Raw genomic sequence first — 27,033 nt, 5'->3', positions numbered from 1 at the left:
AGGTGTGATCCAGGGAGGAGCAGGGCTGATGGGATTCCTGTCCTCCAGGAGCTGACACTCTAGAGGGAGTACACAGACACATCGAAGACCAATTCAGATCAGATGAGTCCAGATGAAGAAAGAGACAGGATGAGATGGAGGGCATCCAGAGGTGTTGAGGTGGACAGAGAAGGGTGCTGTGAAGAGGCAACATTTGCACAGAGAACAGGAGGAAATGAAGGACCATGTGGCACTTAGGGGAACAGTGTCCCAGGCAGGGGCAGCTCATGCACATCTCCTGAGGTGGGAGCCAGCCTGGGGTTCCCAGAGGAGCAGGCAATAGCTGGATGGTAAACATTTCGGGCTTTGTGGGCCATGCGGCCTTCGCCACAACTACTCAGCTCTGTTGTTATTTAAAAACAGCCTTTGACTGCAAGTAAATGAATGGGCCTGAATGTGCTGCAATAACAGTGGACACTGGAGTTACACAGAACTTTCACTTATGATGAAATGGTGTTCTGTTGATGTTTTCAACCATTTAAAAATGTAAAAAGCCTTCTTAGCTCGAGGGTTCTGCAAAAGTGGGCAGCAAACCCTATGTAGCCTACAGGCTATAGTTTGCAGATCTCTGTCCTCGGAGGATTGGAAAGCAGGCTGGTGAGCGAGCTGGGCAGCAGGGAGGAAGGCAGCCAGAGGTGGGTCAGAGAGATCAGCAGGGCTGGGAAGCCATCTCCACCTGTGTGGGATCCAACATCCTTGGGGAAATCACCTCTCTGGAGTTTCAGAGCTGGTGATTATTCTGGGCAGTAGGCATGGCCTGAGGCAGCTTCCAAAGGAAAGGGGCTGTGTCTGAGCATGCATCTGCTGCTTCCACACCCACCCTGCCTCTCCTGTGCAGCCTGCAGGGAAGCCCTTCCCCTCTCTGGGCTTCTGCTGTGTCATCAGCAAAGTGAGGCCCTGGGGTAAATGTGCTCCCGCAGCCCACTGCGCTCTGATATACTGTGGCATGGTCTTAGAATGCATTTCTCCAGCCATGGAGCTGCACTTCAGCACCACGGACAGAACCACAAGGCACCCATGAAGGCCGTGACCTGAGCTGAATCCAGGATCACTGAACAGTTGTGCATCTCAAACATTTCCTCTTTGTGGCTGACAAGGTCACTCAGACAGGGGAGGATCTGGGCCCTTCTATGGCTACATGAATCCCAGGCTATAAGTTCCTGTGCAGTTGCCTGCTGCTGCTGAAAATCTCCTTTGGGGTGTTTGTGCATCCTGGCTCTCCCAGCTCTGACAGTCAAGTTTGGGCCTCTGAACGAGAAGCCACAGGAAGGGGAGGAGAAGATGAAGTGATGGTTCCATGGAGCCCATCCATCATCCACCTCCCTGTCCCTCCCCTTTCCTCTCCGTCTTTCTCTATCCTCTTTCTCTGTCGCGTGTGAAATTGGCAGCATTTCCCAGGAAGAACACAGACCCCTGATATGTAGATAGAGGAGGGGAGGGACCCCTCTGAGGGATACCCAGTGAGGAGGCCTTTCTTTTTCTTTTTGGTTGAGTCCAGTTCCTCCTCACTTGAGCATTTGGAGACATGAATGAATTCCCCTGGTTGCCTGCCAGTCATCTGTCAGTCCACTCAGCAGCTCTCTGCCTCATTAATCCATCTTCTCCCTCCCTTACTTAGCTCATGCTTTTTTCCTTTCTATTTTAAGCAAGAAGGGAGGTTTATTAGGAGAACCCAGGGAACACAAGAACAGACACAGATTGGGCACTCTAGACTCACCGGGAGACGGCCCCACGGCTGGCAAGCTGCTGGCACACGGCTGTTGCATTCCTCCTGCCATCCTGGGCCGTACATCTCTCATCTGCTACCCTGTGCACATCAAGGCTGCCTCCTGTCTTTAAATCCATCAATGCTTCTTTGTTTCCATTGCTCTAATCCTAGTCTAAAGTTGTGTCCTTTATTTTTTCATGGAAAACCAAATTGGCTTCCTCATTTTTCTCCCCAAGTCCATTCACTCCTGCCCAGTTTCAATCTGTTGTTCTCCTCACTAGGATCAGAGTGATTGGTAAGGCATGAAAACGTAGTCAGCGGATTTTCCGTGCTCGTAGGAAATGAACGTCAAACGCTTGACTGTGGAGTGAGCGGGATTACTGCATGCCCTCAGTCCCTTCATTGCGGTGCCCTCCCTGTCAGAGGGTCCGGCAGCCCTGCTCCTTGTTGCCTTCAGGCAAGGCAGAGGGTTGGCTGGTGACAAGTGAGAGGGGCACAGGCGCACACAGTGACACCAGTGCTGGCAGGACACTCCTCCTTTCCTATTGCTGTGACACAGGCAGAGGTCCAGTAGAGCCTGCTCTGTCAGCCTAAGTCCAGACCCAGGGGAGGGTGGGATGCGGAACAGAGCCACGGTGGCATGAAGCAGGGGAGACAGCACCCACAGGCCAGCCCTGCACCCCAGAGGTCAGCCCTGCAACATGGGGCTCATCTGTCACTCAGCATCGCTCCCTGTGCTGGGGCGCACATGTACTCTCAGCTCTTGCTTATTGCCCCATCTCTGTCTGGGCACTCCTGGCCTTTGGTAGCAACACAAGCTGCTCTCTCCCACATTGATCACTTCTCCATGGGAATCCCTCTCGTTAGGAAGTTCCTTACACCCTCTTGCCCAGTTCACACTCCTCACCCGTGAGATCCCAGCTTATCTGTGAAGTTCTCAGGAAAGGATGGTCTGGCCTGTGTTCAGGGAGCCTCAAATTCACTTTGTTTGTCATCATTTGTCTTTCACTAAACGATGATTTCCATGAAGACAGACACCAGGTATTTAGCTCAGGCTTCTGTGAGTCCCTGCTCCATCGCCACTATGTGCCAGGTGCCCTGCAGAGGGGAGGAGGTGACAGCGTGAATCGGCCATGAGCCCTGCTCGCACAAACTTGTCCCTTGGTAGGGGACTGAGACATGTAAGCAGCAGAATCTGAACCCACTGTGTGTTGAGTAGGTCTTGAGGATAAGTGTTGCCAGGCAGAGGGAAGGCAAGGAAGACTGCCCGGAGGAGGGAGTGTCTAAGCGGGTTGGAAGGAGGAATTGGAATCTTCCAGGTGGGGAGCTTGCTGGGGTGTGGTGGGTTGGAGTGGGTAGTTGTAGAGCAAGAAGACAGGCTTGAAAGAGTTGGAGCTCAGGAGCAACTGGGAGCACAGTGAGCCTCCAACACCTTTATTCCTGAGAATCTGAGCAATCTTATTTTTATGTCTTTGCAAATGCAAAGTGGCCTGTGGTGTTTGCCTCTGGGAATTTGTGCATGGTGAGGATAATGGCTGGGTTCTCCAGGCCCTGCCATACAATGGGTGTCCATGGCACACTCTCATCTGGTCCACATGGCCCCAGGTGCATTGTAGTTAGATGCTGGGGCTCTGTTTCCAGGATAAGCATCAGGAGATGCCCTTGTTTCCACTCTGCTCATTTGAGACTTGCCTTAAGGTCCTGTCCTTATTTTCTAAGAAACTCACAGTTCTTTCTAGTAACCAAGACTTCTGAGAACAGAGCCCCAGCTGTCATTTAAAATTTTCATAAAACGAATAAAAGGGATGACAGATGAATCACCGCAAACACCCTGTCACTGGATGTAATGTCTCTAGATATGATCTTGTTATCAAAATAATTGGCAGTAGCAGGATGCGGCCTGCAGGTACCACTGTTTAGTGATTAGGAACTGTGGCCCCTCCGGGGTCTTCTGCCTCAGGGAAGGAAGTGTGTCCACCCAGGAGTGTGGTTTCAAGGACCTGATGGAACATGCTGGATCTTCCTAGCCCTTTGGATTCACCAGGCTGTGCCCTACAATGAGTCTTTTTCTGTCTCTTATATAGAGGAAATTACAGACTCCAAAGGGCAACTTTTTGTTACAAAAATAATCAATAAAGCAATGCAAGTGTCAAAATAGCCTGGCCCACAGGCAAGCCAGGGAGGCAGGCCCAAGGAGGCTCTGCCGTGGGAAGGAGGCAGTGATGCTGGAGAATCACTTAGCCCACGAGGCCCTTGAGTTTCTTGTTGTTAAAATGGCTAGCGAAGTGCTGTCCTCCGCCTACTTCACTGACTTGGGCAAATGGAACCAGCTGAGGATGCTTGGGAAAGCCATTTATTCCATGGGACCCTTGCTGTCACCCCTGAGGCTACTGTCATTCCCATGCTGGTTGTGAGGCAGACACTGAGGGCTCCCGGAACTGTGGGGGCAGAGCCCCAGAGCCTGACTCCAGCCCAGCAGGCCAGTCTCCATCAGAAAGCTGAGCTCTGTGCTATGAACATCTGGAGGGGGCAGTCACATCCTACCAGAGAGGAAGGTAGCTGGGGCAGGGGCAACAAGGAGGGTTCTTCCCAGCTGGGGCCAGGAGGGGAAGAAAGGTGGCTCACAAGCAGAGGGGGCACACAGCAAGGGCAGGACAGGAGGCCTGACTGCAAAGGGAGTGGAAGGAATACAGTCAGTTCTGCCTGCCCAGCAGAAGCGGGGCGTTCCTGGGGGTGACTGGCTGCACAAACTCATGGAGGCACAGTAGGGCCATTTCCTGTGGTACCCCTGAACTAGAGGGTGATGGTGGGCCCCTGCCTGGCCTCTGTGCTAGTCGAGCTATTTCCAAGTACAGTGAAGCTGCCAGGAACCTGGCAGCATAGGACAACCAGGAGCCTACTCACCCACCGGGTGGGAGTAGGACGTCCTGGACAGAGAGTGGGTGGGCAGCAAGGGGCTGGGCCAGCTGCAGGTGACTGGAGGCTGCAGGGGTGGGTGTTGCAGTCCACATGGGACATCAGGGTCTCTGGCCCAAGTGGGTTCCAAGGCCAGCCACTCCTCTCGGGAGGCACCAAGATACCTAGGATCTGCTTGCGAGGCTTCCAATCCCCCGGGTCCAAAGTGGAGACCCTCTCCACTCGGTAAGTAGGTTCAGTTAGCGTGCCTTGTCTCCTCGACCAGCCGGCAGCCTCCAGTGGCAAGCCGAGGACTCCAAAGCTGCTTGTGTACTTGTGAGAGAGCGAGTGCTGTGCCCATCAGCCAGGGCGTGAGGAAGACAAGACTTGCGGGAGGAGTACCAGTCATTTGTCATCCCCAGTACGATCCCCCCTCGTTTTGCATATGGAGAAACTGAGGCTCACAGGGAGGAGTGCCCTCATCTGGAATCAGGGGTCTCTGCCTCTGTCTCTGGCCACTGCACAGCCCTCTGGCTTCCAATTGTGACACATTGTTAGAACAGCTGCAAGTGACAGAATTCACACATACTGGGTCTGTCTAGTGGTCAGACACTGTGCACCTCCTCTTTTTTTCTTTGCAGATATCTTCAAATATTTAATGTGTTCTGCATATTATATGTGTACATTTTATTATTATTATTTAGAGATAGGTCTCCCATGTTGCCAGGCTGGAGTGCAGTGGCTATTCGCAGGTATGATCATAGCTCACTGCAGGTTTGAACTCCTGGGCTCAAGCCATCCTCCCACCTCAGCCTCCTGAGTAGCTGGGACCACAGGCACAGGCCACTGTGCCCCTTCTTTGTGCATTTCAAAGGATAATAAAATAATGATTATCTGTGAGCCTACGATCTAACTCCAGAAGGGGAACATTCCCAGTGATTTGCACCCGTGTGTTTGCGACTTCTCCTACCCGAGATCACCATAACCCGGAATCTTGTGTTTGTCATTCCGTTGCTCACAGGTTACTGCGGATGTTGAGATGATATAGTGTTTCATTTGTTGATGAGTTTTATGGAAATGCTGTACCTTATGCAGCCTTCTAAGATTGGCATTTTCCACCTAACATTGTATTGTTTCTAGTAACCAAGAAACAATGCTGTCCTGTGCAGCCATAGTTTATTTTCGCTGATGTGAAAATAAATTGTGTCAATATTCTACAGTTTATTTTTGCATTCTCCTGTCAGGGCGTGTTTGGGTCTTTCTATTTATTTTCTATTATTAACAATGCTGCTGTGAGATTTTCTCATATCTGCTTTGTGTGTTGGCTAAGAGTGGACCTGCAGGATTACAGGTATGTGAATGGTCAACCTAACAAGAAAATGACAAAATGATTTTCTTTTGAGATAGGGTCTCACTCTGTTGCCCAGGCTGGAGTGCAGTGGCAGGATCATGGCTCACTGCAGCCTCCAACTCCTGGGCTAAAGTGATCCTCCAGCCTCAGCCTCCTGAACACAGGGACCACAGGTGTGTGCCACTATGCCCAACTGATTTTTCATTTTGTTTAGAGACGGGTCTCACTATGTTGCCCAGGCTGGTCTTGAGCTCCTGGCGCCAAGCGTTCCTCCTACTTTGGCCTCCCAGAGTGCTGGGATTACAGGCATGAGCCACTGCACCCGGCCCCAAAATTATTTTTAAAGTGGTCCTTCCAGCTTACATTCTCATTGCCAGTACTTCTGTATTCCACCCGATCTACGTGCGCTCAAACCCTGGGTTCTGTGAGATGTCTCATTTTTGTCCGTCTGGTGGGATCACCCACTTCTCTTTAAGATCCTGCTTGGCATTTCTCTGCTGCCTCGGGAGGTGACGCATCCTTGCCTAGGTCATTTGCTGTCCCTGTTTCCTCCTCTAGGAAATGCCCGATCGGCCTTCATAATCTGCTTCTCCTTTTCTGTGGACACATGCGAACTCTGTCTCTATCCTGGATCCGCCTCCTTTGTAGGTCTCGCATATTCCGGGTGTCTCCTTGCTGATTGTGGTTTGTCTTTTACATTCTTCCTTGTGTCTGGCCAATAGGAATGCTCAGTTTCACTGTAGACAGATCTACCAATTGTTTAATGCTTGGCGAACTTTTCGTTTCTCGTTTAAGGGATCATTCCCAGCCCCAGTTTGGAAAGATACTTCCCTGTATTTTCTTCTAGAGGTGTTAAGGTTTTCGCATTCACATGTAGGTCCTCAGTGTCTGGAGCCGGCTGGGGTGTGGTGTGAGTTGAGTGACCTTCATTCCCCACACGGACACGCAGTTGTCCTTGCTTCAGTCTCAGCCGGAGAAGCTTTTGTGAAATCCTCAGTCCCAAGTCCCTCACGTTGTTGGCTTGAAAGCGCTCTCAGCCAAGCTTGTGTTCTGTGTCTTCTCCCTCCCCGGCTTTTTCCATGGCACTCACTGGTGTGCGTGTCCTGCAGGCGGCCCTGTGGGGCGTTCCATGGCCAGGACATGCAAGCCTGGAGGAGGGCTGGGTCTGCACCGCCCAGCAGGGTGGCCTTACTGTCCCACAAAGCAGAGTCCTGCACGAGGGTCTAATTGGGAGTCCTGGGGCAGGGCCTGCGCTTCTCCTCTCATGTCCACGGTGCTAGGCACGGGATCTGTGCATAGGAGGACGAGTGGGGACCTGGCTCCTGGGGCTGGCAGCAGAGGAATCGGGCCCCGCACAGCCTTCCCATCCCCCTCCAGTGGCTCTGCTGGCCGACGCAGAGGCCCTGTAGCCCGTTCCTCCTAAAGGCCTGCGGAGCATGTCCCGTGGCTGCTCTCATTCCCTGGCTCGTCTCCTCAGTGTCCTGTGCACGGTGAGGCATCTGTGTTGAAGAGACCCCCTTCTCTCCACCCACTCCAGCTCCTTGCCTGGGAGCCCACTGGAGAGCTCTGGGGCTGCGTCCTGACTCCCTCAAGCCTGGAACAGGGAGAGCCCTGTCTTCACCAGAAAAGGTCTGTCCCTGTCCCAGGGGCACCAGAGCTGTGGCCTCTGATCGCAGCCCAACCCATGCCACCTCCTGGCCTTACCCCTGACCCCAGGCCGTTGCCCAGAGGAGAGGTGGCCACCCCTCCCTGGCCCGTGTACCAGTAGCAGGTACTGGCGCCAGCCGTCTGGCATCTCTCCTAGTCCGGCCCCATCTAGCTCCCAGGCTCCACTCCTGAGGTCCCAGGACAATCCCTTCAGACCATGACTGTAGCTCAGTCCCTTACCCTGTGACAATAATGACCATGACAAGGACAACCTCCTTGAACTGAGCTTATGAGGCCCCAGGCACAGGTTTGAGCACCCCAAGGAGTCTGCACAGGCCTCTACGGCAGCCCGCATTCACATGCCCATCCTGCAGATGAGGAAACCGAAACCGAGGCTCAGAGTGGGGAAGTCATCTGCTCTGGCTCCCTCAGTAGACTCCTGCATGTGCTGGGCAGACCCCATGCTGCTTACCACGACACGACGCAGTTCCTTCTGACCCTGACTAGGCCCGAGCTCTGCCTCCTGGGGAATGGTCAGATTTTCCAGTCCTCATGGGGTGATCCCCCTTGCAAAGTGTAGGAGAGCTCTCCCGAGCCCTGGATTCATGGCAGTTCCAGGCCTGCCTCAATCTCTCTGAGCCCCAGAGGATATCCTCCCAGGTTCTGAGGCTGGGCTGGGCCAGCTGTGGGGACTCCTGACTGCTGCAGGGAGGTCCCAGCTCCTAGATAAAGAATTTTCTGTCTTGCAAGCTCTAGCAGCCCTGAGAACGCCCTGATGCTGGGCTGGGGCCCTCAGATGTCTTCAGACTGCAGGGCTCCTGGGTAGACCCTACTTCCTGGAAACTCCTGCCTTTCATGGAGCATACCTCTAGGGCCACCCAAGTCAAGGTATTGTTGACCAAAGTCATCGCCCGCATGAGGCTAGAAAGCAGTTATGCCAAAGGCCATAGATCTGGGCTCGTGCTGTGGATGCCAAGACATCAGCTTCTGAAAGTGGCTAAAGCACGTCATTGCCAACGGTGTTGCTGGCGGTTATGGGGCAAAGACAATGGTGGGCTGCTCCAGGACGCCCGGGCTCCCGGTCAGCTGACTCTGTGCCACAGAGGACCCAAGACTGGCCCTTGTCCTTACCACCCCATGCTCCTTTCATAGTCCTCTCTGGCTCCCGCTATATCGGACCAACAGTGAGCAGAGACTCTTAGGGTAGGAGGAGTTATTCACTTCTCCTGGAGGTCAAAGGTGGCTGAGAACATGGCCTGTGGGATGCCTTGTCCTGCAGCCCCTGCACATCTGGCCCCCAGCTCCAGCCCCTGATGAGGGGCAACTGGCCAGGACCCTAGAGGCCGTGCCATCAACACCCTCCATCCCACGTCTCTCTAATGCTATTTGGTGCCCTGGAGAGAGATGAACTCCCTCAGCAAATGGAGATGTGGTCTTGATACCTTTTCTCTTTCCACTGACTCATTTTCATATTTGAAAACACAGCCTTCTAATCACACCCAAAACATTTGCTGGAGATTGCTGTAAGAAAGGCTGGCCTCCTTAGATTGACAGTCATCATGGGCCCACGGTGGTGAGGGCCAGGTGCCTTCCCCCAGCAAATGTCTACCAACTCCACTGCATGCAGGCCCTGGCGGTGGGGAAGACAGCACCTTGTCCTATGGAGGTCTTGGGTCATGGTTGCCCTGTCCTCGCAGAGGTCTCATGGATCATCTCCTCCACATTCTGTTGGCCAGAGCAAGTCATGGAGCCAGCACAGATGCAAGGTGTGGGAACCAGTCCCCACCTTTTGATGAAAAGAGCTTCCAAGTCACATTTCAAAGGGCATGGGTACAGTGAGGTGGAAAAACAGGGCTGTTTATGGATAAAGCACTGTGACCCTTGTTCTCAAGGGAGATGGGACATCCAGGCAACAAAGGGAGGAGCATGACAGGGCCCATGCCATGGCCGTCAGCTGAAGCTGTGTCTCTGCTGCCTGGAGGAAACCGGACCCCGACACTCCAGGCCCAGACAGAAGGTGCTCAGCCCATTTGTTCCTTTGTCACTCAGTGCCACTCTGTGATCTCGACACCCAGGTGATAGAGGTCAGTGTGTATTGAAGTGTCTTTCTCTGGGATACTCATTCCCCCAAACTGCAGAGGTTGTGTGAAATGTAGAACATCCTCCAGCATCACCTCTTCCAGGAAGCCCTCCAGCTGTGTGATCATCATTGGTGCCTGAGTGTCAGTCTCTTTAGTGGGAAATGCTGGGCTTTGAGGACTAGGCTGTGTCACTGCCGGTGGGAGGAGCATTGTGGTAGAGGCCAGTGAGGTGTGGCTACTGGGTATGGAGGGGCACCATGGCACTAATGACAGCCTGGGCATAATCATGATCATGGGTTCACTGCACACTGAAGACTGCCTTTGTGCCCGGCTGCTCCCTGACCCCATTACTGGCACCAGCTCGTGCTAATCTCACGGGATCCTCTGAGGTCACCATGGCTCCAGGAGCTCCTGTGACTGGTGTGAGTCCTCATGCACAACTGGAAGCGGCAGTGTCACATACAAACCTGGGCTGTCCACCCAGCCCCAGAGCGACATGTTCCTAGAAGTATCTACCGGGACGTTGGGCAGTAGCCTAAACATTGAGTGAAGCCCCAGAAGGACTTCTCCAGTCTTGATGGCAGGGTCATCACCCGAGCTTTCTGGACATTGCTGGGGAATGTGTGCTTCTGGAGGTGGAGGCTTTCATTCATGGTCAGCTCCATTCTTGGCCAGAACCGTTGGTGGCTGGCAGCAGGAAGGCGTGCTTGCCACCCGGTGTGCTCTCTTCAGGCCATCTGAGTGTTCAGCAAGTGCTCATGCGGCTTTTCTAGGACTGACAGAACCAGCTGACATGCAGGGAGGGAGTCTCCTCCCCCAGCCCTTCACACACCTTGGGGAACAATGATAGACTGACTCTGAGTGATCCTTCCTGCTGTCGGCCGCCATCACCACCTTCCCTGGGACGTGAGTTCTTGGTACTCTTGATCCAGTAGAGAAGCCCATGAGGTCACCCGGAGAGGGGTTTCCCACTGATAACTATGGAGCCTGAGACTTTCATGCCTCTTCCCCTCCAGCCAGGTCCCCGGGGCCCCATCTTCTTTGTCCCAATCCATAGTCACGTCCCCACTGTCTGATGGGGGTCACATGGCCCCGACAGGTGTTTCCCCTCAAAGTCAAGGGCGGCCACAATAGTTGCCTTCCAGACAGTCAGAAGTGGGGCCAGAAGTGGCAGCTCTGGGCGTGGGTGCTGGACAGGAAAGCGACTGCTTTCTGCAGAGGAGAGTGCAGAGTGTTACTTGCCCCAGGTTCAAGGGCTGGATTGGTCTGGAGAGTCAGTCAGGGACTGTCATCCATAAGGAAGAGAGAACTGCCTGCCATTAAGAGCAGTGCTTTTAAGAGCAGTGCTTTTCAATTGTTGGAGTCTCTGCTGCCTGAGTTCTGACTTACCCGAAGTAAACATTACTAGCACTTGAAAAAGCAAGCCCGTGGGAGTCGGTGACTGTCAACATGGAGCAGTCTACCCAGCCACAGTGCAGGAAGAATACCTCCACCATCTTCCCAGGCACATGAGAGACAGCACAAGGGCAGGACGGAGGACGTTGAAGGGTCTTCACTGAGTCTTCAGGATGGGCCTCTGCTGGGACCCATGGTGAGCTAAGCCAGCAGGCTAAGCCTGCTGCCTGCTCCATGCCCCAACCCTCCCTGCCAGCTGGGCCATCAGTGTTGCCCGTCGGGCTGGGCCAAGCAGCATCCCCTTGGGGAGAGAGTTTAAAGCATTTGCAGTTTATAGTTGTCTGTTGTATTTAGAAACCCGAGCATCCCAGAGTCATAAATTACCTTGAACTAGTTTGCTAACCCCCGTGTGACTCGGTGCAACCGCTCTTCAAAGGCGGCCAATTACATAACTGACTGTGTGCAGCAGTGCCCCTTCAGCAAGGTCAGGGCAGAGCCGGGCCTGGCAAGGGCTGCCGCCCCGGACCTCAGGACCAATGCAGGGAGATGCTGCAGGTTTGTTCAGTTTCTGGTCTGCCTCGCTGACATTTCCATGGAAACTCACCCCCAGCAAGCAGCAAGGGTTTATGAATTATCCAGGCTGGATTCTCATTCCCAGAGCATGGTGATGGAATCTGTGCCATTTAAAAAGGGCAGAGAGTGTGATCTGGTCCAGCTACTTCTGTAATATCCCTGCTAAGAGAACTATGAGATCATCCAGCACCTGCTTGCACCCTTCCAGGGATGGGGAGCTCATCACTGCTGGAGACATTCTACACCAACATGAGTTAGGGTCCTCCTGTTTCCACTTCTGTCTTCTGGGACACAGTGTCAATCCAGGAATTGAGATAGCCTGGACAGAGTGAGGGGCAGTGATGGGAATGACTCCTCTAGCCTTTTCTCCACTGCTCCTGCCCCTCTGGGGCCAGCTGGTTTGACATATAGTGTTACCTCTGTGCTTCAGGTTCATCCAGGCCATGTTGATGTTGATGTCAAATTTTAATATGAAACAATCACAAGAGAAACATGTTTGATTTTCTTATCTTTAAACACAGCTTCAACCCCCTCCCTACTTCCTGTACTCAGCAGAGAGGTGATCAGTGCATTCGGGGGTTGTGGTGGGAGAGATACAAGTACCCAGTAACATGGGAATCAAGCTCAGGATCCCCGGTGTTTCCTAAAGTTTCCTGGAGAAACAAAATCCATTCGATATTCAAAATCAGGCTTCAAACAGAGTGTGGCACCTGAAATATCCAAACATGGACAAGATGCATGGAACAAGTTTCCAAGACCCTGGACATCAGACAATGCATCCCTGAGAGGTAGGAAATGAACAAGGCCATCTGGACGATTTGCCCAGCATCTGCCTCAGGGGAGTGTCCAGGTCACGGCTCAGAGAGGAGGAAGCCAGGCAGGGCCCAGAGAACTCTGAGTTGAGGAGCTGCCACTCGAAGTCTGGGAACACCTAGGCAGCTGGAGTTGCCTTGAAACAAGACCGGGAGAGGACACACTGCACAGAGCTCAGGGACTCTGCACACCGCCCCTGAGTATTTGGCCGACTACTGCCCAGCTCGTGAGCGTGAGAAAACTGCTAGAGGCTGGGGATCTTTTGGGCTGACTATCCAAAAGAAATCAGAGATAACTGAGTGCCTGGCCCTCAAAAGCAGAGGGAAAAGTGCTTATTCTCACCAGCCAGACTGGAAAACCTCACGACTCATAAGATGTTGGTTAAAGTATTCTGAAAGTCTTGCCCTAGTAGTGGAAATGATTAGCTCTAAACTGAACACTGCTTTGGGTCCCACCTAACAAGCTTAAAAACAAGCCCCTAAGGATCAGATAGTTTCCATGCAACTTCACTGCATCTCACGACAAAGCTCAAAAAGATTTAGAGGAATACAAAAATATCTAGCAAGGTAGAACATACAGTGCCTGGCATCCAGTGAACAGTTTTCAGAAATGAAAAGAAGCAGGAAATTATTACCCACATAAAGAGAAAAATCAATCCATCAAAACTGACTCAAAACAGACACTGATGCTAGAATTAGCAGAAAAGGCCACTAATATAGCAATTATAACTATATTCCATACCCAAATCAAAATTCTAGAGATTAAAACTACAATGGGACCATTACAGATATTCAAACAATCTAAAAGAAGGCAGAAAAAGAGCAAAAATGGAACAAAAAAACAATGGGGCAGAAATAATAGAAATAGATTTAAACCTTGGCTGGGTGCAGTGGCTCACACCTATAATCCTCGCACTTTGGGGGATGATGCGGGCAGATCACCTGAGGTCAGGAGTTCGAGACCAGCCTGGCCAACACGGTGAAACCATGTCTCTACTAAAAATGCAAAAGTTAGCCAGGCATGGTGGCACAGACCTGTGATCCCAGCTACTTTCGAGGCTGAGGCACAAGAATCACTTGAACCTAGGAGTTGCAGTTTGCAGTGAGCTGAGATCGCACCACTGCACTCCAACCTGGGCGACAGAGTGAGGCTCAGTCTCAAAAAAGAAAAAGAAAAGGAAAAGAAAAGACATAGACTTAAACCTAAGCATTTCAATAACCACATTAAATACAAATTGTCTACCCCTATTAAAAGGCAGTGACTTTTAGGTTAGATTTTTTTTAAAAGTAAGAACCACTTTTTAAATATAAAGTACGAGTAGGTTAAAAAATGGAAAAATATGCCATACTAACACTAATGAAAAGAAAATTGAAATGGCTATATTAATATCAAAGTAGATTTCAGATATATTTGGAATATTCAGAATGTTACTCGGGATAAAGAAGGTCACTCCATAATCAAGGGGTCAATTTATAAAAATAAAAATTGCAATCCTAAAGTTAGAACACGCTCAAAATGTATGAAGGAAAAATTGATAGAACAGCAAGGAGAAATAAACAAATACAAAATTATGGTTTGAGATTTCACCTTCCTTTCCTTCCCTTCCCTTCCCTTCCTTCCCTCCTTTCTTTTTTTTCTCTCTCTCCTTCTTTCCTTCTTCCCCTCCTTCCTTCCTTTATTGCTTCTTTTTCTTTTTCTTTGACACATGGTCTCATTCTGTCATCCAAGCTGGAAGCAATTCTCAGTCTCAAGCAATCCTCTCACCTCAGCCTCTAGCATAGCTGGGACTGCATGCGTGTGCCACCATGCCTGCCTAATTTCTGTGTGTGTGTATATCTATATCTATATCTATATCATCTATATCTATATCTATATCTATATCTGTGTGTGTGTGTGCGTGTGTGTGTATACATATATATATATATATATTTTTTTTTTTTTTTTTTTTTTTCTCTTGAGACAGAGTCTCGCTCTGTCGCCCAGGCTCTAGTGCAGTGGCTGGATCTCGGCTCACTGCAAGCTCCGCCTCCTGGGTTCACGCCATTCTCCTGCCTCAGCCTCCCGAGTAGCTGGGACTACAGGTGCCCGCCACCTCGCCCGGCTAGTTTTTTTTTTTTTTTTGTATTTTTGTAGTAGAGATGGGGTTTCACCGTGTTAGCCAGGATGGTCTCGATCTCCTGACCTCGTGATCCGCCCGTCTCGGCCTCCCAAAGTGCTGGGATTACAGGCTTGAGCCACCGCGCCTGGCCTATATATATATATTTTTTAGAGATAGGTTTCACCAGGTTTCCCAGGCTGATTTCAAACTCCTGGGCTGAAGTAATCCACCTGCCTCAGCCTCCCAAAGTGTTGGGATTATAGGCGTGAGCCACTGCACCCAGCCAGTGCCCCTCTTTCAGTACATGACAGGACAAGTAGCCTTGATGTATGGATATGATATAGAAGACTTTAACAACACTGTCAACCAACTTAACCTGATTAACACTCTACCTAACAACAGCAACATTCATTATTCTCCAGTGCACCTGGAACATTTACCAAGATACGCCAGATTCTATATGATAAAACAAATCTCAATATATTTAAAATGATTCAAGTCATACAAAGTATGTGCACTGACCACAATAGAATTAAAAGAGAAATATTTGGGAAATAAACAATACTTTTCTTTTTTTTTTTTTTTTTTTTTTTGACAGAGTATCATTCTGTCGCCCAGGCTGGAGTGCAGTGGTGCAATCTCAGGTCACTGCAACTTCTGCTACCCGGGCTCAAGTGATTCTCCTACCTTAGCCTTCCGAGTAGCTGGGACTATAGGTGCGCACCACCATGCCAGGCTAATTTTTGTATTTTTAGTAGAGGAAGGGTTTCACCATGCTGGCCAGGCTGGTCTCGAACTCCTGACTTCGTAATCTGCCCACCTCGGCCTCCCAAAGTGTTGTGATTACAGGCGTGAGCCACCACGCCCGGCCCAACAATACATTTCTAAATAACCCCTTTGGTCCAAGAAAAAATCAAAAGAAAGTCTTTTGAACTGAATTATAATAAAAAAGCAGTATATAAAAATTCATAAGATGTGGCCGGGTGTGGTGGCTCACACCTGTAATCCCAGCACTTTGGGAGGCCAAGACCCGTGGATCACAAGGTCAGGAGATTGAGACCATCCAGGCTAACACGGTGAAACCCCGTCTCTACTAAAAACACAAAAAGCTAGCCAGGCGTGGTGGTGGGTGCCTGTAATCCCAGCTGCTTGGGAGGCTGAGGCAGGAGAATGGCATGAATCCGTGAGGCGTAGGTTGCAGTGAACAGAGATGGCGCCACCGCACTCCAGCCTGGGTGACAGAGTGAGACTCTGTCTCAAAAAAAAAAAAAATTCATAAGATGTTATTAAAACAGTACATGGGAGAAAACAGAGCACTAAATGCTAATATTAAAAAAGAAAAATGATCTCAGATCAATGGACCTAGACTTCACCTTAAAAATTGTTTTGTTTTGTTTTTAAGAGCAAATTAAACCCAAAGGATGAAGAAAAATATCAGTGTGGAAATGAATGAAATGAAAAACAGAAAAACCATACTGACCATCAATGAAACCAAACCTGATTCTTTGAGAAGACCAATAAAAGTAATAACTCTTTGGTCAGACCGATCCAGAAGAAAACAAGAAAAGACACAAATTACCAACACCAGGAATGAGAACAGTGACATTGCTACAGATTCTGTAGGTAATTGAGGTATAATAATGGAGTTTTATGAACAACTTTATGCCAATAAACAACAACAACAACAAAAACTTAGAGGAAATGTGTAAACTCCTTGAAAGACACAAACTAAAAAGCTCCCTCAATAGTAAATACATAACCTAAATAGCTTTATGTCAATCAAAGAAATAGAAATTGTAGTTAAAATTCTTACAATGAAAACTCCAGGCTTCAATGGTTTTACTGGTGCACTCCATCAAACATTTAAAGAATAAATAATACCAATTCTACACAAACTCTTCCAGAAAATTGAAAAGGAGAGAATATTTCCCAACTCATTCTATGATGTCTGCTTTATCCTGATACCAAAATTGGACAAAGCTAGAACAAGAAAATAAAACTGCAGACTTGAATTCCTCATCAACATAGATGTAACATTTCTTTCTTTCTTTTTTTTTTTTGTTTTGTTTTGTTTTTGAGATGGAGTCTCACTCTGTCACCCAGGCTGGAGTGCAGTGGTGCGATCTCAGCTCACTGCAACCTCCACCTCCCAGGTTCAAGCGATTCTCCTGCCTCAGCCTCCCGAGTAGCTGGGATTACAGGCGCCTGCCACCGTGCCTGGCTGTTTTTTTTTTTTTTTGTTTGTTTGTTTGTTTGTTTGTTTTTGTTTTTGTATTTTTAGTAGAGATGAGGTTTCACCATGTTAGCCAGGATGGTCTCGATCTTCTGACCTTGTGATCTGCCCACCTCAGCCTCCCAAAGTGCTGGGATTACAGGCGAGAGCCACCACGCCCAGCTACATGTCACATTTCTAAGCAAAATATTTGCAGATCTAATCCATCAATGTATTAAAAAAATTACACTGCAACTAAGTGGGATTTATTCCAGACATGCAAGGCTAGTTCAGTATTCGAAATTAATGTCACTCACTGTCTCAACAGGCTAAAGGAGACACCATATGATTGATTATACCTATGACACAGGAAAATTTAATGCCCATGCATGATTAAGAAAACTCTCAGGAAAAAAATGGGAATAAAGGGGAACTTCCTCAACTTTATAAAGGACATCTACAGAAAACTTACTGATAGCATTAGTATTAAAGATGACAGACTGAACACTTTCTCCCAAAGATTGGGAACAAGGCAAGAATGTCTCTCTCTACTATGATTCAACATATCACTGGAACTTCTAGACAGAGCAGTAAGTCAAGAAAGGCAACAAAAGTCATACAGATTGGAAAGGAAGAAATAAAACTGTCCCTATTTTCAGATAACACAATTATCTACATTGAAAATCCCAAGGATTCTATAAATAATGATTACCAGAAAAAAATGAATGAGTTCAGCAAAATAGTAGGATCTGTGATCAACACACACACAAAAAATCAATTGCATCTCTGTATAACAACAGCAACAATTTGGAAATCAAAATTAAAAACACATACCATTTATAATTGTTTCAAAGAAAATTAGATTCTTCTGCATAAATCCGACAAAACATGTACAGAATCTGTATACTGAAAACATATGGGATTTGTATATGTAAAAATGCAGATGAAAGAAAGCAAAGACGGTATAATTAAATGGAGAGACATACCATGTTCGTGGATTGGAAAACTCAATATGGTGAAGATGTCATTTCTCTCCAAACTGATCTTTAGGCTTAATGCAGTTCCTATCAGAATCCAAGCAAGGAGTTTTATCTTTGATTTTGTATCTGTAGACATACATAAGCTTATTACAAGATGTATCTGGAAAGGCAAAGGACCTAGAATAGCTTAAAACAATTTAAAAAAAGAAAAATAAAGTAGGAGGACTCACTCTACCTGATGTTAAGACGTAATATATAGCTATAGTAATCAAGACAGTATGATATTGGCAGAGGGACAGATACATGGATGAATGGAATAGAATAGAGAACTCTGTTGTTGTTGTTGTTGTTTTTTGTTTTGTTTTTCTTGAGACAGAGTTTCATTCTTGTTGCTCAGGCTGAAGTGCAATGGCGCCATCTCAACTCACTGCAACCTCTGCCCCCAGGGTTCAAGTGATTCTCTTGCTTCAGCCCCCCAAGTAGCTGGGATTATAGGCCCCTGCCACCACGCCCCGCTAATTTTTTGTATTTTTAGTAGAGATGGGGTTTAACCATGTTGTCCAGGCTGGTCTCGAACTCCAGACCTCAGGTGATCCACCCGCCTCAGCCTCCCAAAGTGCTGGGATTACAGGCTCGAGCCACCATGCCCGGCTGAGAACTCTGAAATAGACTCACACATATATGCTAAAGTGACTTTTAACAAAGATGCAAAAGCAGTTCAATGGAGGAAAAAGAGCCCTTCAAACAATGATTCTGAAGCAATTTAGATAACCATAGGCCAAAAAAGTGAACCTCATACCTCATATAAAATTTAACTCAAAATGGATCATGGACTTAAACTATAAAACTTTTAGGAAAAAATAGAAAATCTTTAGGACCTAGGGCTTGGCAAAGATATATTAGACTTAATACCAAGAGCATGATCTATGAAAGCAAAATATTAGACTTCATAAAAATTGAAAACTTTTGCTCTGCAAAATACTGTTAGGGGGATGATACTCAGCATCATTGCATATTAAAGAAATGCAAATTAAAACCAAAATGGCTTACTACTACATGCTGATTAGGATGGCTAAAATTAAAATGACTGACCATAAAGTTCTTATGAAAATGTGGAGAAATGGAAACTTTCATCATCTGCTGGTGGGAATGTGAAATGGTATAAACACCTTGGAAAACAGTTTAACAGTTCCTTAAAAGGTTAAACACACACCTCCTATGTGATTGAGCCTTTGCGCTCCTAGGTGTTTACCTGAGACAGATGAAAGCCTATGTCCACACAGAAAACTTGCACACAAACATACTTAGCAGTATAATTAAAGATAGACAACAGGTGAAAGTAACCAGATACCTCTCAATGGGCTAAAGGATAAACGAGGGGTAGGACATCCGTACAGTAGAATGCTACTTGGCAATAGAAAGAAATGAACTTTGATATGCGCAGCAACTTTGATGGATCAAAAGTAATCCTAACCGAGTGAAAGAAGCCAGATTGCGAATGCACATCGTATGATCCTGTTTATGTACAAGTCTAGAAATGCTAACCAACCCTTACAGAGGCAAGAGGGAAGGGTTACAATGAGGCATGAGATGAGGGCAATGGATATGTTCCATCATGAGTGTGTTTCACATGTGCAAATATATGCTAAAGCTTATTAAACTGTACACTTTTAATATGTCCAGAGTATTGTATGTCAATTTTACCTTGATAAAGCTTTAAAAACACACACACACACACAACACAACTGGCTTCAGGACACAGATGAAAGTTTCCCTTTAATATTGAGAATACCAAATCTCATTTTTTTTTTTTTTTTTTTTTTTTGAGACGGAGTCTCGTTCTGTCGCCCAGGCTGGAGTGCAGTGGCCGGATCTCAGCTCACTGCAAGCTCCGCCTCCCAGGTTTACGCCATTCTCCTGCCTCAGCCTCCCGAGTAGCTGGGACTACAGGCGCCCGCCACCTCGCCCGGCTAGTTTTTTGTATTTTTTAGTAGAGACGGGGTTTCACGGTGTTAGCAAGGATGGTCTCGATCTCCTGACCTCGTGATCCGCCCGTCTCGGCCTCCCAAAGTGCTGGGATTACAGGCTTGAGCCACCGCGCCCGGCCCAAATCTCATTTTTAAAAAGAACCTTTAAGACGCCTGCAGTGCAGGAGGCATCTTTTTCCTTTGGTAGGCCCAGTGAGAAAAGTATCATCACCCTTCCCAGGTGGCCAGGTCCCTTTTAGCAGGACCGCACTGGGAGGGGAACACCGGGCAGCACGTGGCCCTCAGCTGGCTTCGGGTCCTCCTTGTCCCATTGTTTTCCCTGGCCAGGGCATAGGGTGGCAGAGGCATCCGGAGTCTACATTCCTTCTCTAACAAGTGGCAGCATGAGTAAGGCCTTTATCCCCCACCAGCGGAATTCCAGTATGGTAGATGATGCTGTTATCTCATTGTGCAGATGAGGAAATGAAACTAAGGCCCTGTTCAGGAACAAGGGCACAGCTTCTGAGAGATTTGTGTGGGATTCACCCTGGGCTGTGCAGCTCCAGAGTTCTCGCTCTCGAGCACCACACTGCACTGCCAGCTGTGGCGGACTGGTTCCCACACCTTCAGCACTGCCCAGGCCCCATCCTGCCACCACCGCCTGCTCCGGGACAGACCATGAAGGAGTGAATGTCTAGTGGTTAGATGCCTGTGATTTAAACAACACGGTAGAGAAAGTGACCTGGGAGCAATGACAGAGAGCAGCTGGAGGGCCTCACCTGGTGGAGGTGGGGGCGGGAGGTCAGGGAAGGTTTCTCTGTGAAGGTGATGATTAAAAGGACACCTGAGGGAACGGAGACAGCCACAAAAACAGCTGAGAAGGCACATTCCGGGCAAAGAGACTAGCAGGAGCAAAGGCCCCTAGCTGAGAGTTTGCTTGGCGTGTTTAAGGATGTGGAAGACAGACGATGTTATAAGGATTTGGGCAAGGGTGAGGGGCCGGCAGAAACCATGCTGTAGTAACCCAGGGGCAGTGGGGAGCGGCACACTGCTGCAGGCAGGGGGTGGCGCCATCTGAATTTTGTGGTAAAAGTGGCAAAAGATCCCTCCGGCTGCTGTGTGGACTGGAGAAGGAAGAAGGAGATCCCTTAGGAGGCCTCCCTGGTGCCCTGGCCAGACATGACAGTGGCCAGGCCAGGATGGCGGCACGGAGGTGGTGAAGGTGGGTGGATATGAATCGGGGACCTGCCCTCTTGATAATGCTGAACAACTGCTGGCAGGTGCTGTGTGGGGCTGAAGGCAGCCACTGGGAGGAGGGCATGGCCCATGACTGAGCCAGGACAGTCTGGGGGATCCAGGAGCTCCCATAGGAGGTTTGCCCAAGAGCATCTCTGGTCTTGGGTCTGATGGGCGGGGTCCCCGCACCTGAGACCTTGGCCAAGCACACCACAAATGACAGTCCCACCAGTGCCCTTTCTTGAGCTCTTAACGTGAGCCAGCCTTGCCTAGCCACCACAGCATGGATGTCTCTTCAATTTGCACATTGCAATCCAGTGTGTGTGGAAGGGGGTGGTGCCGTTAACATCCCCACTTCACGGATGAACAGCTACTCTCGGCCTCTGTTTTCTGTTATCAAAAGAAGTGCTCTGAGCTCTATAGTCACTCATAGAGATCCATGGACCACCTTGCAGAGCAGAGCGTCAGCAGTCACTGGATGTGCCCCTCGTTAGAGATGAAGAAAATGAGGCTGGGGAGGAGAGAGTGACTTCCCTTGGTTAACATTCTGGAGTCCTTGAATTCTCTACTCTGGAGACACAAGCAATGTTGGTGAGCTCGGTGGGGGCCTTGGTGAGCCCTAGCAAGCTGGGTCCCCCCAGCCGTTACCACTTCCTAAAGCAACCAGGGTGCAGGTGAAGGTGACTTGGGCCCTGATGCTCTGCAGTCACTGCCACTCCCCCAGCCCCTGCAAGCTGTCTGCCCTCATAGCCAGTTGCAAACGAACCCGTATACCCTGACGGAAGTCTTTTCTGTGGAATGAAGCAGTTGCTAGCTCAGGGTGCAGGCCCACACCATGCCTGCCAGTTATGACAGCAGAAGGTCAGGTTGAGTTGGCAGCGTCCCTTGGCTGCTGTTCTCAAAGCTGTCATACCCAATGCAGGAACAGGTGTGGTTGTGTTCCAATAAAACTTTATTTGCAAAAGCAAGCCACAGGCCAGATTTGGCTCGTGGGCCATGGTTTGCAGACCTCTGCTCCACACTATGCTAAATCCTGTCATAACCTAGAGTGTGTAATCAGTCTGACCAGGCTCAGCTGAGCAGTGACAGGAGGCTGCAGGTCAACGTGGGCTCTGGGTTGGGAGGGAGCACAGCCAGGCTTCCATCCTTGCTTTCCCACCTTGCAGTGTGTTCCTGAACAACCTGCTTCACCTCTCTGGGCCTCACTTTCCACAAGAAGGCTCAGTCAGGGGGTGCAAACTCAGGGGTCTGCAGAGAATGCTTGGCCTTGTACCTGACAAAGGCTGGCTGGTGGCACTGGGATACCTAAAGTTTCAGCCAATCATTTCCAGAGGCAATGCTGGCCAAATTTTCTAAAATGGCAGAAGTCACAAGGCCACATTTGGACTTGAAGACCAAAGGAAGCCCTCCACATCCACATCTAAGAGCCTCCCAGTCGTATGCCCACTGGCCCAGGCCAGCCTCCCTTTAGCCACAGGCCACCATCCCTGTGGAAACCGGGAAGACCTGACTGCCAGCACCGGCCTTCATTGGAGCTGTTAATGTGCTTTTATTAGAAGGTGTCAGAGACAGCTTTCCCACAGACACCATTTATAGGTTTGAAATAAATTGTGAAGGGGCACAAATATTAGAAATGAATTCCCTCCCCTCGACTGGACACCTGTGTTCATTACTGCCTGGTAATAACCTTTTAAGGCCATCTGTGTTGAGCCAAGTATCTCAAAACCAATCGGTGCAAAGCCTTCTTGGCTGGATTTTATCTTAATCATTTGCTCAGCGGGTGTATTATTTGACATGTAATTGTCTTCCCCGGGGAAATTAATTTTCAGGGTTTTGAACAGTCTTTATTAAAATAGAGAGCCGTAAATTCCAGCCCTGTCCCTGGGCCTGTGGCACTCAGCACATCTCATGCAGGGAGGGCACAGGAAGACACTCCTGGGGGCAGGGCTGGGTCCCCAGCCTGTGTCCTGGGAGCATGACCAAGGCTCCTCCTCCATTAGATTGATGGGGAAGTAGCCCCTGCATTGGCAGGGGCGTGGGGACGCTGCCTCCGCCTTGAGGGTCCGGAATCCTGGGTGTGTGATGGTGAGGTTGTGGATGTGAATCCTGGCATATCTGGTAATCACATTGTGTGACCCTGGAAAGCTTCATCACTCTCTGAGGTTCAGGGTCCTTGGCAGCAAAGTGAAGCCAATAACAGAGACCAGGTGAGATGTATCCCTTCCTGGGGCCTGTGCCCAACTCGTTTTGAGTTTTGAGGGCATCAGGCAAGGTCTGCAGGACTTGGTGGCATATGAGCCACACACTGGCCCTACCTCACTCTGTGTGTCTCCTGGGGTGGAGCTTAGCAAGCTCCTCATTCGCCTCCCCTCCTCCCTCCCTCCCTGCGTCCTTCATCCCCACTCCCTCACTTCCTCCCTCCCTCTCCCTCCCTGAACAGCAGAAGGACCTAATAAAACCCAACTGCATCCATGCCCCTCTTGTGCTCAGCACCTTCCCGTGGCTCCCTCCTCACTCAGAGTCAAAGCCAAAGTCCTCAAGGGGGGCTCGGGGCTCTGGCCACCTGCCCTGCCACTTCTCTAGCCTCAACTCTTCCTGGACTCCCTCCCTGCCCCGGGGCCTTTGCAGGGGCTGTGCTCTCCGCCCATCTGGCACAGTCTTCCCCTAACACTCACATGGCTCCCTTACCTTTTGCAGGTCTTTATACCAGTGTTTTCATCTCAGGGAGGCTTTCCCTGCCCAGCTGGTTTCCAGGTTTACACTCGGCCTGGCCCCCTCGGGTTGGGCATTCTTTTCACAGGATGCGTGGTGTCTGATGGGTTTGGCTTAGTATTGCCTCCTTCACTGGAAGGTGAGCTCCCTACAGGCAGGCTGAGCAGGACTGGTGCTGGCAGCTCCTGCCTGCCCCTGGCCGACCCGAACTATTTCAGGTCCAGCATTGAGTTGGCTTTTAATCTGGATGAAGGTCCCCATTCAGCCTCCCACTGCCGTGGCTGCCCCCAAGCCCAGAGGGCAGTTCTGTAGGACTGTGCTCTGGCGTGCACCTGGCTCCCAAGGCGGCTCAGTCTGTCCCCTCAGAGGTCAGATCCCAGCACACTGCCCCATCCTAGGGGCTGCCCTGTTGCTCCAGTGACCATGGAATGCCTCCTTGCTGTGGGCCTGGAACTGACCTGCCCCATTCTCTCTGCTCTCTTTTGCACCTCACAGTCAGTGGCCAGGCTGCCACTCTGTCCTCCCAGGGCTGGCCTTGGCCCTGGCTGTGTCCTGGCTGCCCGAGGCGTTGGCAGATGCCGTCTCAGAACATATCAATTATGGGTGCATGACTACTCAGGGCCACCATCTCCAGGGGCAGAGAGCACCTTCTCCCCCACAGGCCACTGGGATGGTCCCTGTGATGCTCGAACTCCATGCTGAGCACAGGGGCATTTGGTCACATCATTCATTCATTCATCCACTCACTCAGCAGATAACCACCGAGCCGCTGTTCTATGCCCAGGCCTGCCCTGGTGGGAGTGGCCTCACCCCTCACAGCCTTGGGTTCCTCACTTGGGAAACGAGAATGACATTGGCTTCTTCCAGTAACTGGGAGAAGGAGGTGAGACAGCTGTAACACAGGGCCTGAGAACATTTTTCTGTAAAGGGCCAGATGGTAACGATTTAGGCTTTGTGGTCCATGGGGTCCTGTTGTAACTACTCAGCTCTGAGGATGACTCAGGCAGAGGTGCAGGCTTGGCTGTGCCGCAGCATAGCCTTGCTCACCAAAGCAGGCAGCTTCGTGGAGTGCGTGGGCAGGTACAGGATAGGGCAGCGACTGCGATGGTCAGGACGGAGGACGACGCCGACCATGCCAGCCTCCTCCAGGATAGGGAGCTGCTGAAGGCTCGTGGTAGAGGGGTTGCCGGGTGCTGCTGGGGCAATAGTCAGGAGGTGACATTTAAAGGGAACTGCCTCCTGTTTAAATGCGTAAACGCCATTGAATCTGGGATTCCCCAAGGCCATATTTAATCCCTATTGCAGCAGGCTGAGTTCTCTGAGTGAGGAGTGCTAGGACTTAATTCATGACTAAGTTCTGCCAGGAAGGCTGGCACAGGTGACTGGTTTGGCCCCTCTCTGTCATGGTGAAGGATGCCTAGGCCGTGCCTCTGAGGGTACCTGGGTGCAGGTGAGAGCCAAGAGGGCCTGGCGTTCTGCCTCACTACCTGGCCAGCCAGTCCTTGCTCGGCCCTCCTCCCTTGGTGCACCAGATCACTTTGCTCGTTGCTTTATTCAGTCTCATCTCAGATTGCATTGTAAGTTTCCTTAATTAAATATTTAGCTCCTCCCTCTAGACTGTGAGCAGCTCCTCCTCAGGGAAGAGGAAGAATTAACACTAATAGAGTGTGTACCACGTGCAAGCCTTAGGGAGGAGTACCCGGAGCCCAGAGAGGTTACTTTCCTGACTGAGGGCACACAGCTTGTGGGCAGCAGAGCAGGAATAGGACCTTTCCTCCATCCTTGCCCCACTCGGCCCAGGTCTCCCTTATGGGAGAGAGCAGGGGTGAGGAGCTCAGTCTTTGAAGTCCTGGACCGAGTGTGTCCCCTCCTACCAAGCCTCCGTTCCTCATTTGTAAACTGGGGGCAATCACAGTCACCACCTTATTGAGTGGTGCTGACGAGCCAGAGAAGTCAAGAGGGTGAGGGTGTGAGAGGGACAGAGTCTTTGTCCTGTCTCTGGGGGTCTGAAGGTCATTGCTGCTGCAGACTGCGTTCTGGCTCTGTGCAGCCTCCTCCCTGGGAGGGAGCTGTTGACAGCAGGCCATGTGCATTCAGCTCCCCAGGTGTCTCTGTGCCAGGGTAGTGCCTTCTAAGGAACATGCCTTGGAGGGCAAAAACCACTTTCTAAGCATGCCCAGGCGAGCAGAGAGCTCTCTCTGGGTCTCTGTGGCCCACCTCAGGCCTTACCCACCTCCCAGGCAGAGCCACGGAGAACTGCGGAGATTGCCTGGGGCCGAGTGAGGCAGAGTGTGGGCAGCCTTCCGTTCTCACCGAGAGGGCTGTCAGAAATGCCATAATAGAGCCAGTGCCGTGTAACAAAAGCTCCATCTTACCTGAGCTTCCAGATCCACATTCTTCCTGCCGCCTGTCCTTGACTTCGGTGTCATCCATCACAATCGTTACATCCATAGCTGCTCCTCCTGCAGCTCCCACATGGAGCCAGGCTGCCTTAGATGACACTGGGGGTCCAGAAACCATGGCCCCCAGGCCACATCCAGCCCACCATCTGCTTCGTGTGAGTGCGTGAAAGGTTTCGAGTTTTATTTCCTGAACAGCATCAGTGATCACAGGAAGAAGCCAGGATGTGGTTGGACCCACCTAACCGTACTGTGTAGCTTATTGATACCTCTCCTTTAAACTGCAAAGCATGGCTGCAGCATGCAGACGCTGTCAGGTCATCTCAGCTCAGCACCATCCAGCATTCATTTCCTCCAGCCAGCTCCCCTTGCTCATTCCTTCATCACCAAACTTTCTTTAAACAAACTCAGTTTTTAAATTGTTGGCGGAAGCAGGTTTACAGCTGAAGAAGCTTCAGCTTTGGGCTTCTCAGCTCCTTGAGGCTCTTTTAATGACAGAGTTGGAGAGACAATTTTGTAACAGTGTGTTCACATGGGCATATGCTTTTTAAATTCTTACTGTTTAAGAATAATAATATTCTTAAATATTATTCCAGCACTTTGGGAGGCCAAGGCGGCCTCCTTATTTTCTTATTGCTTTGTTTTTTAAATTGTTGCAAAACATGTCTAACGTAACAATTGCCATTTTCACCTTTTTTTTTTTTTTTTTTTTTTTGAGACAGAGTCTCACTCTGTCGCCCAGGCTAGAGTGCAGTGGCACGATCTCGGCTCACTGCAAGCTCCGCCTCCCGGGTTCAAGCAATGCTCCTGCCTCGGCCTCCCGAGTAGCTGGGACTACAGGCGGGTGCCACTACGCCCAGCTAATTTTTGTATTTTTAGTAGAGATGAGGTTTCACCATGTTGTCCAGGATGGTCTCGATCTCTTGA

The 27,033-nt window shown here is 49.9% G+C and overlaps 1 protein-coding gene and 1 long non-coding RNA gene across 6 annotated transcripts in view; one reads left to right on the top strand and one right to left on the bottom strand.

Moving 5' to 3' along the window:
* The window catches only part of IQSEC1 (IQ motif and Sec7 domain ArfGEF 1), a 388,374-nt gene that overhangs the window by 142,835 nt on the left and 218,506 nt on the right, over window positions 1-27,033 (top strand). The window lies entirely within an intron of this gene.
* On the bottom strand, window positions 1,511-26,284 carry LOC135969378 (uncharacterized). Its single transcript, XR_010584599.2, has 2 exons — window positions 26,083-26,284; window positions 1,511-2,845 (listed from the first exon to the last, which is right to left on the bottom strand). It is a non-coding gene; the product is annotated as an uncharacterized lncRNA (long non-coding RNA).

This window comes from Macaca fascicularis, chromosome 2 (assembly GCF_037993035.2).
Source record: "Macaca fascicularis isolate 582-1 chromosome 2, T2T-MFA8v1.1".
Taxonomy (NCBI): domain Eukaryota; kingdom Metazoa; phylum Chordata; class Mammalia; order Primates; family Cercopithecidae; genus Macaca; species Macaca fascicularis.
This window is presented reverse-complemented; position numbering and strand designations above follow the sequence as displayed.